Source organism: Bubalus bubalis, chromosome X (assembly GCF_019923935.1).
Source record: "Bubalus bubalis isolate 160015118507 breed Murrah chromosome X, NDDB_SH_1, whole genome shotgun sequence".
Classification (NCBI taxonomy): Eukaryota; Metazoa; Chordata; class Mammalia; order Artiodactyla; family Bovidae; genus Bubalus; species Bubalus bubalis.
The window spans coordinates 62,165,350-62,184,048 of record NC_059181.1 but is presented as its reverse complement, the minus strand read 5'-3'; the positions used below and the strand labels follow the sequence as shown (position 1 = coordinate 62,184,048).

The 18,699-nt window shown below is 39.8% G+C and overlaps 1 protein-coding gene and 1 pseudogene across 13 annotated transcripts in view; one reads left to right on the top strand and one right to left on the bottom strand.

Moving 5' to 3' along the window:
- Positions 1 to 18,699, bottom strand: part of EDA (ectodysplasin A) — a 480,070-nt gene that overhangs the window by 22,409 nt on the left and 438,962 nt on the right. The gene's annotated exons all lie outside the window — the stretch shown is intronic.
- Positions 16,479 to 17,226, top strand: LOC102416413 (annotated as a pseudogene).

The window sequence follows — 18,699 nt, the reverse complement described above, 5'->3', positions numbered from 1 at the left end:
TAGAGCCCCTCAAAATAAAGTCTCTCACTGTTTCCATTGTTTCTCCATCTATTTGCCATGAAGTGATGGGACCAGATGCCTTGATCTTCATTTTTTGAATGTTGAGAATTAAGCCAACTTTTTCACTTTCCCCTTTCACTTTCATCTAGATGCTATTTAGTTCTTCTTTGCTTTCTGCCATAAAAGTGAAGGTGGTGTTACCTGCATATCTGAGGTTATTAATATTTCTCCCAGCAATCTTGATTCCAGCTTGTGCTTCATCCAGCCTGGCATTTCGCATGATATACTCTGCATATAAGTTAAATAAGCAGGGTGACAATATACAGCCTTGATGTACTCCTTTCGCAATTTGGAACTAGTCCGTTACTCCATGTCCAGTTCTAACTGTTGCTTCTTGACCTGCATATAGATTCCTCAGGAGGCAGGTAAGGTGGTCTGGTATTTCCATCTCTTGAAAAAATTTCCACAGGTTTTTGTGATCCACCATCAAAGGCTTTGGCATAATCAATAAAGCAGAAGTAGATGTTTTTCTGGAATTCTCTTGCTTTTTCTATGATCCAACCGATGTTGGCAATTTGATTTCTGGTTCCTCTGCCTTTTCTAAATCCAGCTTGAACATCTACAAGTTCTCTGTTGAAGCCTTGCTTGGACTTACCAAGATGGCAGAGTAGAAGGACGTGCACTTATCTTCTGCAAGAACTTCAAAGTTGCAACTTGCTGCTGAACAACCATCTACAAGAGAATGTTGGATCCCACCAAGAAAAGATACCACACTTCCAAGGGCAAAGAAGAAGCCCCAACAAGAATGTAAGAGGAGCCAAACTGCATTTAGAATCAAACCCCATATCCACCAGGGATGCTTGGAGGGCTCAAACAAAACCTTGTGTACACCAGGAACCAGAGACCCCACTGAGTCTGAGCCAGACCTGCCTTTGAGTGTTTGAGAGGCACAGGTCAGCAGTGGCCTGCTTCAGGGACAGGGGATCTGGCTGCAGCAGACCTTGGTCATGCAGTGTGTGGCATAAGCCCTCTTGGAGGAGGTCACCATTAGCCCCACCATAGAGCTGCCAGGCAGACAATTATAAGAAAGAAATTCTTGTACTGTTAAGAAAGCTCTAGGACCCACAACAGATTCCCAACCTGGGTATCCAGCAAAGTGATTGAGAACCCGCAGGCAATTTGACTTTGGAGGCCAGTGGGATTTGATTACAGAACATCCACAGGACTGGGGAAACAGACTCTTGGAGGGTACAGATAAAGCCTTGTGTGCACCAGGAGCCAGGAGAATCAGTATCAGAAGAGACTGAGCCAGACGTGCCTGTGAATGTCCAGGAGGTCTCCAGTGGAGGCCTGAGTCTACAGTGGCCTGCTGCAGGGTCAGGGACACTGAACACAACAGGGTGTGCACAAGTCCTTTTGAAGGAGGTCATTAACACTACCATAGTTTGCCCTCATCCAAACAACAGGGAGGGAACACAGCCCTGTGCATCAACAGAAAACTGGATTAAAGATTTACTGAGCATGGCCCTAAAATGATGCTGTTAAAGTGCTGCACTCAATATGCCAGCAAATTTGGAAAACTCAGCAGCAGCCACAGGACTGGAAAAGGTCAGTTTTCATTCCAATCTAAAAGAAAGGCAATGCCAAAGAATGTTCAAACTACTGCACAGTTGCATTCATCTCACATGCTAGCAAAGTAATGCTTAAATTTCTCCAAGCCAGACTGCAACAGAACAACTTCCAGATGTTCAAACTGGATTTAGAAAAGGCAGAGAGGAACCAGAGATCAAACTGCCAATATCCAATGGATCATCAAAAAAGCAAGTGAGTTCCAGAAAAACATCTACTTGTGCTTTACTGACTATGCCAAAGCCTTTAATTGTGTGGATCACAACAAACTATGGAAAATTCTGAAAGAGATGGGAAAACCAGACTACCTTACCTGCCTCCTGAGGAATCTGTATGCAGGTCAAGAAGCAACAGTTAGAACCAGACATGGAAAAATGGACTGGTTCCAAATTGGGAAAGGAGTATGTCAAGGCTGTATATTGTCACCCTGCTTATTTAACTTATATGCAGAGTACATCATGCGAAATGCCAGGCTGGATGAAGCACAAGCTGGGATCAAGATTGTTGGGAGAAATATTAATAACCTCAGATATGCAGGTAACACCACCTTCACTTTTATGGCAGAAAGCAAAGAAGAACTAAATAGCATCTAGATGAGAGTGAAGGAGGAGAGTGAAAAAGTTGGCTTAAAGCTCAACATTCAAAAAATGAAGATCAAGGCATCTGGTCCCATCACTTCATGGCAAATAGATGGGGAAACAATGGAAACAGTGAGACTTTATTTTGGGGGGCTCTAAAATCACCACAGATGGTGACTGAAGGCATGAAATTAAAAGACTCTTGCTCCTTGGAAGAAAAGCTATGACCAACCCAGAGAGCATATTAAAAAGCGGAAACATTACTTTGCTGACAAAGGTCCATCTAGTCAAAGCTATGGTTTTTCCAGTAGTCATGTATGGATGTGGGCGTTTGAACATAAAGAAAGCTGAGCACTGAAGAATTGATGCTTTTGAACTGTGGTGTTGGAGAATACTCTTGAGGGTCCCTTGAACTGCAAGGAGATCAAACCAGTCCATCCTAAAGGAAATAAGTCCTGAATATTCATAGGAAGGACTGATGCTGAAGCTGAAGCTTCAATACTTTGGCCACCTGATGAGAAGAACTGACTCACTGGAAAAGACTCTGATGCTGGGAAAGATTGAAGGCAGGAGGAGAAGGGGATGACAGAAGATGATATGGTTGAATGGCATCACCAACTTGATGGACATGAGTTTGAGCAAGCTCTGGGAGTTGGTGATGGACAGGGATGCCTGGCATGCTGCAGTCCATGGGGTCACAAAGAGTTGGACACAACTGCCAACTGAACTGAACTGAGCATAGCCCCGCCCATCAAAGAAGACCCAGTTTTCCCAGTCAGTCTCTCCCATCAGGAAGCTTCCATAAGCCTCTTATTCTTATCCAGCAGAGGGCAGACAGAATGAAAAATCAACTCAGGCACACTAAAAGATTGAGACCTAAGACTAAGTCATAAGTTTAATGAATGATTCCACTCTGAAAGTGAAAGTGAAGTCGCTCAGTTGTGTCCGACTCTTTGTGACCCCATGGACTGTAGCCCACCAGGCTCCTCCATCCATGGAATTTTCCAGGCAAGAGTACTTGAGTGGGGTGCCATTTCCTTCTCCAGAGGATCTTCCCAACCCAGGGATTGAACCCGGGCCTCCCATATTGCAGGCAGACGCTTTACTGTCTGAGCCACCAGGGAAGCCCCACTGTAGAGTAGATTCCACTCTACTCACACTTTATCATCACATTAACAGCACTCTTGTATAATAATTGTGGACGGTGACTATAGCCTGAAATTAAAAGACACTTGCTCCTTGGAAGGAAAGCTATGACAAACCTAGATAGTGTATTAAAAAGCAGAGATATCATTTTACCAACAAAGGGCCTAGTAGTCATGTATGGATGTGAGAGTTGGACCATAAAGAAGGCTGAGCACAGAAGGACTGATGCTTTTGAATTGTGGTGCTGGAGAAGACTCTTGAGTCCCTTGGACTGAAAGAATATCAAACCAGTTAATCCTAAAGGAAGTCAACCCTGAATATTCATTGGAAGCACTGATGCTGAGGTTCCAATACTTTGGCCACCTGATGCTAAGAGCTGACTCATTGGAAAAGACATTGATGCTGGGAAAGATTGAAGGCAAAAGGAGAAGGGGGCAGCAAAGGATGAGATGGTTAGATAGCCACATTGATTCAATGGACATGAGTTTGAGCAAACTCCAGGAAATAGTGGAGGACAGGGGAGCTTGGCGTGCTGCAGTCCATGGGGTTGCCAAGAGTCAGATGTGACTTAGTGACTGAACGATAACAACTAAAAACTTTGGAAGTCTTAGACCCTAGTTACGAAGTTTCTATGGATAATCAAAGAGCACATGAAGAGACTAATATAAGAACAATGAGACAATTTTAGCCTCTGACACCACAGCTACATCAAAGAGTAAACACAAACTAACTCTTGTTGCTGTTGTTTAGTTGCTAAATCGTGTCTGACTCTTTTAAACTCCATGGACTGTAGCCTACCAGGTTCCTCTGTCTATGGGATTTCCCAGGCAAGAATACTAGAGTGGGTTGCCATTTAAAGTGCTCTTAAAGATTTCCAGGGGATCTTCCTGACACAGGGATCGAAACTGTGTCTCCTGCTTGGAAAGCAGATTCTTTACCATTGAGCCACCTAGGAAGTCCAGATTAACTCTTAGTTGAACATAAAACCTTTACACTACTGGCCTACCTAACTCAGTTTCTTTTATCCAGTAAATCATATCTGGTTTTCAGTCAAAAATTACAAGGCATAGTAAAGGTTAAAAACACAGTCTGGAGTGATAAACCAAGCATCAGAACCAGACTCAGAAATGAAAGAGGAGATACTACAACTGATATCACAGAAATACAAAGGAGCATGCCTGTGTGCATGCATGTTAATTTGCTTCAGTTATGTCTGATTCTTTGTGACACTGTGGATTGTAGCCCACCAGGCTCCTCTGTGCAGGGGATTCTCCAAGCAAGAATACTAGAGTGGGTTGCCAGGCCCTCCTCCAGGGGATCTCCTTGACCCAAGGTTTGAACCCACGTTTCCTACATTGGCAGGCGGGTTCTTTTTTTTTTTTTTAACTTATTTTTATGTTTGGCTGTGCTGGGTCTTCGTTGCTGTGAGGGTTTTTCTCGAGTTGCAGCGAGCAGTCTTTAGTTGCAGTGTGTGGGCCTCTCATTGGAGTGGCTGTTCTTGTGGAGCACAGGCTCTAGGGTGTGTGGGCTTCAGGAGCTGCAGCACATGGGCTCAGTAGTTGCAGCTCCCGGATTCCAGAGCTTGGGGCCAGTCGTTGTGGTACATGGACTTAGTTGCTCCTCGGCATGTGGGATCTTCCAGGACCAGGGATTGAACCCATGTCTCCAGCATTGGCGGGCGGATTCTTCAACCACTGAGCCACCAGGGAAGCCAATGGAATATTACTTGGCCATAAAAAAGAATGGACAACAACACAAATGACCTTGAGGGCATTATTCTAAGTGAAATAAGTCAGACAGAGAAGGTCAAATACCATATGATCTCTCTTATATGTGGCATTAAAAAGCAGATAAACAAACAAACAAACCAACCAAGCGCATAGACACAGAGAACAGATTGGTGGCTGCCAGAGGTGAAGGCTGAGGGAGGGGTAGGAGAAATGGGTGAACATTTTTTTAAGTTTAAATAAATAGAATTAAAAAATAAAATTGGCTAACCAAAACAGCAACAACAATAACTCACTATTAGTGAGCTAGTGAACTTGAAGATGTCAATACAAACTTCATACATGAAATGCAGAGATAAAAAAGCAATGAAAAAGATGGAATAGCATATCCAAAGACTGTGGTACAATTATAAATGGGGTATATGCACATAATAGGAATACCAGAAGAAAGAAAGAGGAGGGAATAGAGGAAATATTTGAAGTAATATCAAATAAGAGTTTTCTAAAAGTAATGACAGACACCAAACCTTAGATCCAAGAAACTCAGAGAATATCAAGCAGGACAAATACCAAAATGCTGACCACTAGGCATATCATATTCAAACTGCAGAAAATAAAAGACAAAGAGACAATTTGTAAAGAAGGCAGAGGGGTAAAAAAAAATTACATTGGCTTCTCTTCAGAAATTATTCAAGCAAGAGAGTGCAGTGAAATATTTAAAGTGCTTAAAGAAAAAAAAAGCTTGAATTCTGTATCCAACAAAATTATTCTTCAAAAATGAAGTTGAAATAAAGACTTTCTCAAACAAAAATTGATTGAATTTGTTGCCAGGAGACATGTCTTATAAGAAATGTTAAAAGAAGTTCTTCAGAAAAGGAAAATTACGTAGGTCAGAAACTTGGATCTACAAAAAGAAAGAATATTAGAGAAGGACTTAATAAAAGTAAAATAAAATATTTTATTTATTTTACTTATTCTTAATTGATTTAATAGATAATAGTTTATAGATAATAATTTAATAGATAATAGTTCACTCAAAATAATAAAATAAAAAGCAAAGAAGTATTCAGTGATTATAGCTTGTGAATAAGAAAAACAAATAACAGCTGTGGTATAAAGGATGCAGGGGAGGAATTGAAAACACTTTGCTATAAGGTACTTGTACTACCTGTGAAGTGGTATAATATTATTTGAAAGTAATATTGGATAAGTTATAAATATATATTTCAAACTCTAGGGCAACCACTAAACGTTTTTATAAGTATAACTGATATGAAAGAGGAAAGAAAATGGAATCATAGCAATATAAAATGTTTGATTAAAGCCAGAGAAGGCAGAAAAAGAGGAAGACAGAAAAAGAAACAAAGAAATGGTCAATGAATACAAAAAGTTACAAATATAGTATATATTAACTTCAGTTCAGTTCAGTCGCTCAGTCGTGTCCAACTCTTTGTGACCCCATGTATCGCAGCATGCCAGGCCTCCCTGTCCATCACCAACTCCCGGAGTTCACTCAGACTCATGTCCATTGAGTTGGTGATGCCATCCAGGCATCTCATCCTCTGTCGTCCCCTTCTCCTCCTGCCCCCAATCCCTCCCAGCATCAGAGTCTTTTACAATGAGTCAACTCTTCACATGAGGTGGCCAAAGTACTGGAGTTACAGCTTTGTTTCCCCATCTATCTGCCATGAAGTGATGGGACCAGATGCCATGATCTTCGTTTTCTGAATGTTGAGCTTTAAGCCAACTTTTTCACTCTCCTCTTTCACCTTCATCAAGAGGCTTTTCAGTTCTTCTTCACTTTCTGCCATAAGGGTGGTGTCATCTGCATATCTGAGGTTATTGATATGTCTTCCAGCAATCTTGATTCCAGCTTGTGCTTCTTACAGCCCAGTGTTTCCCATGATGTACTCTACATAGAAATTAAATAAGCAGGGTGACAATATACAATCTTGACCTACTCCTTTTCCTATTTGGAACCAGCCTGTTGTTCCATGTCCAGTTCTAACTGTTGCTTCCTGACCTGAATATAGGTTTCTCAAGAGGCAGGTCAGGTGGTCTGGTATTCCCATCTCCTTCAGAATTTTCCACCGTTTATTGTGATCCACACAGTCAAAGGCTTTGGCATAGTCAATAAAGCAGAAATAGATGTTTTTCTGGAACTCTCTTGCTTTTTTGATGATCCAGTGGATGTTGGCAATTTGATCTCTGGTTCCTCTGCCTTTTCTAAAACCAGCTTGAACATCTGGAAGTTCACGGATCATGTACTGCTGAAGCCTGGCTTGGAGAATTTTGAGCATTACTTTACTAGCAGTGAAATGAGTGCAATTGTGTGGTAGTATGAAGATTCTTCATGGGAAATAGATGGGGAAACAGTGGAAACAGTGTAAGACTTTATTTTTTTGGGCTCCAAAATCACTGCAGATGGTGATTGCAGCCATGAAATTAAAAGACGCTTACTCCTTGGAAGGAAAGTTATGACCAACCTAGATAGCATATTCAAAAGCAGAGACATTACTTTGCCAACAAAGATCCATCTAGTCAAGGTGATGGTTTTTCCAGTGGTCATGTATGGATGTGAGAGTTGGACTGTGAAGAAGGCTGAGCGCCAAAGAATCGATGCTTTTGAACTGTGGTGTTGGAGAAGACTCCTGAGAGTCCCTTGGACTGCAAGGAGATCCAACCAGTCCATTCTGAAGGATATCAGCCCTGGAATTTCTTTGGAAGGAATGATGCTAAAGCTGAAGCTCCAGTACATTGGCCACCTCATGCGAAGAGTTAACTCATTGGAAAAGACTCTGATGCTGGGAGGGATTGGGGGCAGGAGGAGAAGGGGACGACAGAGGATGAGATGGCTGGATGGCATCACCAACTTAATGGATGTGAGTTTGAGTGAACTTTGGGAGTTGGTGGCGTGGCGTGCTGCGATTCATGGGGTCACAAAGAGTCCGACACGACTGAGCGACTCAACTGAACTGACTGAACTTATGAACATTCTTTGGCATTGCCTTTCTTTGGGATTGGAATGGAAACTGACCTTTTCCAGTCCTGTGGCCACTGTTGAGTTTTCCAAATTTGCTGGCATATTGAGCACAGCACTTTCACAGCATCATCTTTCAGGATTTGAAATAACTCAACTGGAATTCCATCACCTCCACTATCTTTGTTCGTAGTGATGCTTTCTAAGGCCCACTTATATTCACATTTGAGGATGTCTGGCTCTAGGTGAGTGTTCACACCCATCATATCTGGGTGGTGAAGCTCTTTTTTGTACAGTTCTTCTGTGTATTCTTGCCACCTCTTCTTAATATCTTCTGCTTCTGTTAGGTCCACACCATCTCTGTCCTATATCGAGCCCATCTTTGCATGAAATGTTCCCTTGGTATCTCTCATTTTCTTGAAGAGATCTCTAGTCTTTCCCATTCTGTTGTTTTCCTCTATTTCTCTGCATTGATCGCTGAGGAAGGCTTTCTTATCTCTCCTTGCTATTCTTTGGAAATCTGCATTCAGATGCTTATATCTTTCCTTTTCTCCTTTGCTTCTCGCTTCTCTTCTTTTCCCAGCTATTTGTAAGACCTCCCCAGACAGCCATTTTGCTTTTTTGCATTTTTTTTCCATGGGGATAGTCCTGATCCCTGTCTCCTGTACAATGTCACGAACCTCAGTCCATAGTTCATCAGGCACTCTATCTATCAGATCTAGTCCCTTAAATCTATTTCTCACTTCCACTGTATAATCATAAGGGATTTGATTTAGGTCATACATGAATGGTCTAGTGGTTTTCCCTACTTGCTTCAATTTAAGTCTGAATTTGGCAATAAGGAGTTCATGATCTGAGCCACAGTCAGCTCCTGGTCTTGTTTTTGCTGACTGTATAGAGCTTCTCCATCTTTGCCTGCAAAGAATATAATCAATCTGATTTTGGTGTTGACCATCTGGTGATGTCCATGTGTAGAGTCTTCTGTTGTGTTGGAAGAGGGTGTTTGCTATGACCAGTATGTTCTCTTGGCAGAACTCTATTAGCCTTTGCCCTGCTTCATTCTGTATTCCAAGGCCAAATTTGCCTGTTACTCCAGGTGTTTCTTGACTTCCTACTTTTGCATTCCAGTCCCCTATAATGAAAAGGACATCTTTTTTTGGGTGTTAGTTCTAAAAGGTCTTGTAGGTCTTCATAGAACCGTTCAATTTCAGCTTCTTCAGCGTTACTGGTTGGGGCATACACTTATCAATAATTAATTAAAATAAAAAAAACACATTTCTTCAGTTCTCTCCTATTATTTACTTATTTATTTGGCTGCACTGGGTCTTAATTGCAGTACCTGAGGTCTTCAGTCTTCACTGTGCCATGCTAGATCTTTAATTGCAGTATGCAGCATCTTTAGTTGCAGCATGCAAACTCTTAGCTGCAGCATGTCAGATCTAGTTCCCTGAACAGGGATCAAACCTAAGCCCACTGCACTGGGAGCCCAAAGTCTTATCCATTGGACCACCAGGGAAGTCCTTCAATAATCACTTTGAATGGAATAAATATATCGGTTAAGAGATAGAAACTGTCAAAGTAGATAAAAAAACCAATAACCAACTATTTCTGTAAGAAATAAACACTTTAACTATAAGACAAAGGCAGATTAAAAGTAAAGGGATGGTGAAAGATATACCATGCTAACACTAATCAAAAGCAAGCTAATTTCAGACAAAGTTGACTTCAGAGGAAGGGAAATTATCAGGAATTATATAGTGATAGAGGGGTCAATTTTCTGTGACATAAGATCCTTTAATCTTATGGCAAAATCTGATGACTCCACTATTATAGTTGGAGACTTCACCATCCCTTGATCAGTAACTGAAATATCCAGCAGGATAAAACTGGTAAGGATATACTGAGCTGAATAGCACCGTTAATCAACTAGTATCTAACTGACATTTATAGAATACTTCATCCAACAATAGCAGGATATACTCTTCTCAAGTTCACATGGAACATTCACTGAGATAAACATTATGTGTCATAAAACATACCTTAGTAAATTTAAAAGCATAGTTATCATATTGATTGTATTCTCTTATTACAATGGAATTAAACTAGAGATCAGTGACAGAAAGTAGTTGGAAAATCACATGAATTACAATAGGAAAAAAGATCTAAACGATTTTGGAAAATATTTAATCTAAGATTCCACCTCAGGAAACTAGAAAAAGAAGAGCAAATTGAATTCAGATTAAGCCCGAGAGAAGAAAAATAAAAATCAAAGTAAAAGAAATGAAATTGAAAACAAGAAAGCAATGAAAAAAAAGATCAATGAAACCAAAAGCTGGTTCTTTGAAAAGATGAATAATATTGATAAACCCTTACCTAGGCTAACCAAGAAAGGGAGAGAAAAAAAACACAAATTACTAATATCAGAAAGGAAAGAAGGACCATTACTACTGATCTAATGTACATTAAAAGGATAATAAAATAATACCATGAACAAACTGCTCACAAATTTGATAACTTAGATGAAACTGGCTAATTATTTGAAAGATACAATCTATCAAGACTCATATAAGGAGAAACATATAATCTGAAATGATAACACATCTATATATATTAAAGAAATTGACTATATAATCTGAAAAGCCTATATATATTAAAGAAATTGAATCAACAATTAATAACCTTTTAAAACAGAAAGTACCAGGCCCAGATGGTTTCACTGATGAATTTTATCGTTTAGGGAAGAAATTATAACAATTCTCTACAACCTCTTGCAGAAAATAGAACCAGATGGAACACTTTCTAGCTCATTCCATGAAGCCAGAATTATCCTAATACCAAAGTCAAATATATTAAAAGAAAGGAAAACTACAGACCAACATCTCATTGAAAATAGTTGCAAAAATCCTCAACAAAATATTAGCAAGTCAAATTCAACAATGTTACAAAAATTATACAGCACAACTAAGTGGTATTTATTTCTAGTACACAAGGCTGATTTAATATTAAAAAACTGACTTAATCCATCATACAGTGACATGCTTTAGAAGAAAAACCATATGATCACTATCAATAGATGCAGAAGAATCATTTTTTTTTAAATTTTATTTTATTTTTAAACTTTACATAATTGTATTAGTTTTGCCAAATATCAAAATGATAAAATCCAAGATCCATTCATGATGAGAGCTCTTGTCAAATTAGGAGAAAAGAGAGACTTGATCAGTTTGATTAAAAAATCTACAAAAATCTATAGCTAATATCATACTTATGCTGAGAAACTAGATGATTTCACTCTATGACTGAGAATGAGGGAAGGATGTCCCATCTGACCACTACTATTTGACATCACACTGGAGCTCCCAGCTAATGCAATAAGGTAAGACAAGAAAGAAAAGGCATACAACAGGCACATGAAAACATGCTCAACATCGCTAATTATTCAGTTCAGTTCAGCTGCTCAGTCATGTCTGACTCATTGTGACCCCATGAACCATAGCACGCCAGGCCTCCCTATCCATCACCAACTCCCGGAGTTCACCCAAACCCATGTCCATTGTGTCAGTGATGCAATCTAAACATCTCATCCTCTGTCGTCCCCTTCTCCTCCTGCCCTCAATCTTTCCCAGCATCAGGGTCTTTTCCAATGACTCAGCTCTCCGCATAAGGTGGCCAAAGTATTGGAGTTTCAGCTTCAACATCAGTCCCTCTAACATCAGTCCCTCCAATGAACACCCAGGACTGATCTCCTTTAGGATGGACTGGTTGGATCTCCTTGCAGTCCAAGGGACTCTCAAGAGTCTTCTCCAACACCACAGTTCAAAAGCATCAATTCTTCTGTAACACCACAGTTCAAAAGCTTTCTTTATAGTCCAACTCTCACATCCATACCTGACTACTGGAAAAACCATAGCCTTGACTAGACGGACCTTTGTTGGCAAAGTAATGTCTCTGCTTTTTAATATGCTGTCTAGGTTGGTCATAACTTTCCTTCCAAGGAGTAAGCGTCTTTTAATTTAATGGTTGCAAACACCATCTGCAGTGATTTTGGAGCCCAGAAAAATAGTCAGCCACTGTATCCCCATCTATTTGCCATGAAGTGATGGGACCAGATGCCATGATCTTCGTTTTCTGAATGTTGAGCTTTAAGCCAACTTTTTCACTCTCCTCTTTCACCTTCATCAAGAGGCTTTTTAGTTCCTCTTCACTTTCTGCCATAAGGGTGGTGTCATCTGCATATCTGAGGTTATTGATATTTCTCCCGGCAATCTTGATTCCAGCTTGTGCTTCCTCCAGCCCAGCGATTCTCATGATGTACTCTGCATATAAGTTAAATAAGCAGGGTGACAATATACAGCCTTGACCTACTCCTTTTCCTATTTGGAACGAGTCTGTTGTTCCATGTCCAGTTCTAACTGTTGCTTCCTGACCTGAATATAGGTTTCTCAAGTGGCAGGTCAGGTGGACTGATATTCCCATCTCTTTCAGAATTGTCCACAGTTTATTGTGATCCACACAGTCAAAGGCTTTGGCATAGTCAATAAAGCAGAAATAGATGTTTTTCTGGAACTCTCTTGCTTTTTTGATGATCCAGCGGATGTTGGCAATTTGATCTCTGGTTCCTCTGCCTTTCCTAAAACCAGCTTGAACATCAGGAAGTTCACGGTTCATGTAGTGCTGAAGCCTGGCTTGGAGAATTTTGAGCATTACTTTACTAGTGTGTGAGATGAGTGCAATTGTGCAGTGGTTTGAGCATTCTTTGGCATTGCCTTTCTTTGGCATTGGAATGAAAACGGACATTTTCCAGTCCTGTGGCCACTGCTGAGTTTTCCAAATTTGCTGACCTATTGAGTGCAGCACTTTCACAGCATCAGCTTTTAGAATTTGAAATAGCTCAACTGGAATTCCATCACCTCCACTAGCTTTGTTCATAGTGATGCTTCCTAAGGCCCACTTGACTTCACATTCCAGGATGTCTGGCTCTAGGTGAGTGTGGGTATTCACATCTTTGTGATTATCTGGGTCGTGAAGATCTTTTTTGTACAGTTATTCTGTGTATTCTTGCCACCTCTTCTTAATATCTTCTGCTTCTGTTAGGTCCATACCATTTATGCCTTTTATTATGCCCATCTTTGCATGAAATGTTCCCTTGGTATCTCTCATTTTCTTGAAGAGATCTCTAGTCTACCATTCTGTTGTTTTCCTCGATTGCTTTGCACTGAACACTGAGGAAGGCTTTCTTATCTGTCCTTGCTATTCTTTGGAACTCTGCATTCAAGTGGGTATATCTTTCCTTTTCTCCTTTGCTTTTTGCTTCTCTTCTTTTCCCAGCTATTTGTAAGGCCTCCCCAGACAGCCATTTTGCTTTTTTGCATTTCTTTTCCATGGGGATGGTCTTGATCCCTGTCTCCTGTAGAATGTCATGAACCTCCATCCATAGTTCATCAGGCACTCTATCTATCAGATCTAGGCCGTTAAATCTATTTCTCACTTCCACTGTATAATCATAAGGGATTTGATTTAAGTCATACCTGAATGGTCTAGTGGTTTCCCCCATTTTTTTCAATTTCAGTCTGAATTTGGCAATAAGGAGTTCATGATCTGAGTTACAGTCAGCTCCCGGTCTTATTTATGCTGACTGTATAGAGCTTCTCCATCTTTGCCTGCAAAGAATGTAATCAACCTGATTTTGGTGTTGACCATCTGGTGATGTCCATGTGTAGAGACTTCTCCTGTCTTGTTGGAAGAGGGTGTTTGCTATGACCAGTGCGTTTTCTTGGCAGAACTCTGTTAGCCTTTGCCCTGCTTCATTCTGTACTCCAAGGCCAAATTTGCCTGTTACTCCAGGTGTTTCTTGACTTCCTACTTTTGCATTCCAGTCCCCTATAATGAAAAGGACATCTTTTTTGGGTGTTAGTTCTAGCAGGTCTTGTAGGTCTTCATAGAACCGTTCAACTTCAGCTTCTTCTGCATTACTGGTTGGGCCATAGACTTGGATTACTGTGATATTGAATGGTTTGCCTTGGAAACCAACAGAGATCATTCTGTCATTTTTGAGATTGCATCCAAGTATTCAATTATTAGAGAAATGCAAATCAAAACTAAGAGACATCACCTCACACCAGTCCAAATGGTTATCATAAAACATGTCCATAAACAATAAATGCTAGAGAGGGTGTGAAGAGAAGGAAATCCTCCTATAGTGTTGGTGGGAATGTAAATTGGTACAACTATGAAGAACAGGAGGTTCCTTAAAACACTAAAAATACAGCTACTACAAGACTCTGCAATCCCACTCCTGGGCATATGTCTGGAGAAAACCATAAATCAAAAAGATACATGTACCCCAATGTTCACTGCAGCACTGTTTACAATAGCCAAGACATGGACGCAACCTAAATATCCACTGACAAAGGAATGGATAAAGAAGACGTGATACACATATACAATGGAATAATAACCCAGCCATTGAAAAGAATGAAATAATACCTCTTGCACCAACATGGACAGACCTAGAGATTGTCTTACTAAGTGAAGTCAGACAGAGAAGGAGAAATATATGACATCTCTTACATGCAGAATCTAAAAAGAAATTATACAAATGAACTTACTTACCAATCAAAGCTATGGTTTTTCAAGTAGTTATGTATAATTGTGAGAGTTGGACTATAAAGAAAGTTGAGCACTGAAGAACTGATGCTTTTGAACTGTGGTGCTGGAGAAGACTCTTGAGAGTCCCTTGGACTTCAAGGAGATCAAACCAGTCAATCCTAAAGGAAATCAGTCCTGAATATTCACTGGAAGGACTGATGCTGAAGCTGAAACTCTGGTACTTTGGCCACCTGATGCAAAGAACTAGCTTATTGGGAAAGACCTTGATGCTGGGAAAGATTGAAGGCAGGAGGAGAGAGGGACGATGGAGGATGAGATGGTTGGATGGCATTACTGATTCAATGCACATAAGTTTGGGCAAGCTCCAGGAGTTGGTGATGGACAGGGAAGCCTGGCGTACTGCAGTCCACGGGGTCGCAAAGAGTAGGACACGACTGAGTGACTGAACTGAACTGAACTTACAAAACAGAAACAGAATCACAGACTTAGAGAAAGAACTTATGGTTTTCAGTGGGGAAGGGTAGGGGGAAGGGATAGTTAGGGAGTTTGGAATGGATGTGTACACACCGCTGTATTTAAAATGGATAACCAACAAGGATCTACTGTAGAGCACAGGGAAATCAGCTCAATGTTATGTGGCAGCCTGGATGGGAGGGGAGTTTGAGGGAGAATGGATACATGTTTATGTATGGCTGAGTCCCTTTGCTGTTCCACCTGAAACTATCACAACATTGTTAATTGCCTATACTCCAATATAAAATTAATAGTTAAAAATAAGAAAAGAGAAGGCACACAGATTGGGAAAAAAGAAATAATATTGTCTTTGTAGATGTTGTGATTTTCTATGTAAAAAAGTCCCAGTGCATTGACAAAAAAATGCTCCTGGAATTAATAAGCAAGTATAATAAAGCTGTGAGATACAAACCCAATATACAAAAGTTAATTGTTTTCCTATACTAACAATGAACAACTGGAATTTGAAATTAAAAAAACAAACAAAAAAAACACTTTAGCACCAAAAAAGAAGAAATACTTATGCACAAATCAAACAGACTATGTATAAGATTTATATGAGGGAAAACTATAAAACTCTGATGAAAGAAATAAAAGCCTAAATAAATGGAAGGATATTCCATGTTCACGAACAGGAAGACTCGATACTGTTAAGATGTCATTTCTTTTCAACTTATCTATGGACTCAATGCAATCCCAGTCAAAATCCCAGCAAACTATTTTGTGGATGTAAAAAACCCTGACTTTGTATTTTATGCACAAAGGAAAAAGACTCACAATATTCAAGTATAAGAACAAAGTTGGAGGGCCAAAACTACCTGATACAAAATTTAGCATAAAGATATGGTAATCATGATTGTGTTGGTATTGGTGGAACAATAGACATACAGGTTAATGGCCAGAATAGAGAGCACAGAAGTTGACCCAAACAAATATAGTTAACTGATTTTTGACAAAGGAACAAAGCAATCCAATGGAGAAAGAATAGGTTTTTCAACAAATGGTGCTGGAACAACTGGACAGCTCATGCAAAAAAAAAAAAAAAAAAAGCATCCAGACACTGTCCTTATACCTTCCACAAAAATAAACTCAAAATGGATCATAGAACTAAGTGTAAAACACAGAACTCTAAAACTCCTGGAAGTTCCCTGGCTTCCAGCATCCCAGCATGTGAACCCCAGCTCTTCACAGTCAGCCTCCAGCCATTTTTGCTTTCTGCTCTGGCCCTTTGCCCCATAGCCCCCAGCTCCTGGGACCCGCTACTTTGACCTGCACACCTTTGCTGGCAACAGATCCATGGCTGAAAGCAGGGAACTTGACGTGACAGGCGCCAAACAGAACACCAGAATGTGGCGGGTCAGGGTTCTTTGATATCTGTCACTGCAATGGGCTAAGGCCCCTGAAAGAAGTGAAGTTGGAAAACTGTGGATTTCCAAAAATCAAGGAAGGACCAAGGTGTCATTTACTTTGAAAGAGGATCTTGCAAATACTTATGATATTGGCAGAAAAATAGCTTCAGTCAGTGCTCTAGAGAACATGAATTTATCTTGCAAAGTGTTAGAGGACAGACATTAACAGGGTTTATTCAGAGCTCATCAGATAAGCTTTCACTGGAAGGAATAGTGGTACAAAGAGCTGAATGCTGACCCGCTGCCAGTGAAAACTATCAGCGATTCAAGAGATTACAAATAGAAGAATCTTCCAATCCTGTAAGGCTACCACAGCACCTGGACAAAGTTGTGACAACCAATTACAAACCTGTTGCTAATCATCAATACAATATAGAATATAAAAGGAAAAAGAAGAAGATGGAAAACATCATTGAACTGATAAACAACACATTTTAGACAAGCTGGTTTTGGCTTTTGAGAAACATCAATATTATAATCTTAAGGACTTGGAGGACATCACAAAACAGCCTGTGTTGTACCTGAAGGAAATCTTAAAAGAAATTGGTATTCAAAATGTAAAAGGGATCCACAAAGACACATGGGAACTGAAACCAGAGTACAGACATTCTCAAGGAGAAGAAAAGAGTGATTAAGAAGACCCAAAGCCCACCTGCTAACAGAACAACTAAAGAGTGATGCTCTAAGCAAACGACCTTGATATGTGAATCCTTGAGCACCATCTGTGTTAGGGGGAAAATGGTACTTTAATTTCTCTAGGTAAATTTTTTAAACAATGATTCTTGTAAAGTTGCTTAAGTGATTTTTGAGGAAAAAGAACACATTTATTTATAAACTTAACTTGTATTAAATCAAATTATTCATGATGGGGTTAGCAGTTGGGGGTTGAAGAAGGGTTTTATTTTTATTTTTATTTATTTATTTATTTTTAATTTTATTTTATTTTTAAACTTTACATAATTGTATTAGTTTTGCCAAATATTAACTTTAAAAATGTAAAATTAGGAAATGTTTTCTAAATGAGGACTTCCTATCCTTGTTTCTCTCTGAGGAGTTGAGGTAATACAGATTCAAAGTGAGTGGCACAGCAGGAAAAAGGCAGTCAACTACAGAAACTCTCAAAAGTTTCTTATTCTGAAACAGAACAAATCTCCTAGAAAATAACATGTGAAAAAGTCTACTTGACCTTGGGTTTGGCATTGGATTTTTAGGCAGTGCTCTAAAAGCACAATCCACGAAAGAAACAAATTATGAAGTTGGACTTAAATAAAATTAAAAACTTCTGCTCTGAGAAAGACCCTCTTAAGTTAATCAAAAGACAAGCCACAGACTGGGAGAAAATATTTGCAAAACACATATCTGGTAAAGGACTGGTATTCAGTATATAAAAAGAACACTTAAAACAACAATCAGAAAATAATCCAATTAAGAAATTGGTAAAAGATTGAAACAGACACCTCACCAAAGAAGATATATAGATTACAAGTAAGCATATGATCTCAACAGCTAAAGTCATTAGGGAAATGCAAATCAAGCCAATGAGCTAGCACTGCACATCTACTAGAATTGCTAAAATACAAAACACTGACAATACTAAATGCTGACAGGGATGTAGGGCAACAGGAATCTCATTCAGTGCAGGTGGGAATGCAAAATAGTATAGGCACCCTGAAAGAAAGTTTGGCAATTTCTTACAAAGTTAAAATAGTCTTACCACACAATCCAGTGGGGCTTCCCTGGTGACTCAGACAGTAGAGAATCTGCCTGGAATGCAGGAGACCAAGGTTGGATCCCTGGGTCGGGAAGATCCCCTGAAAAAGGGAATGGCTATCCACTCCAGTATTCTTGCCTGGAGAATCCTATGGACAGAGGAGCCTGGCGGGCTACAGTCCATAGACTTGCAAAGAGTTGGACACAACTGAGCAAGTTAACACTTTTACACAACCCAGTAACCACACTTCTAGGTTTTGTTGCAAATTGTTGAAACTTATATTCAAACAAAACCTGCATATGAATGTTTATAGCAGCTTTATCCATGATTCCAAAACTGGGAAGCAACTAAAATATCATTTAATAGGTGAATGGATAAACAAACTGTGGTCCCTCCA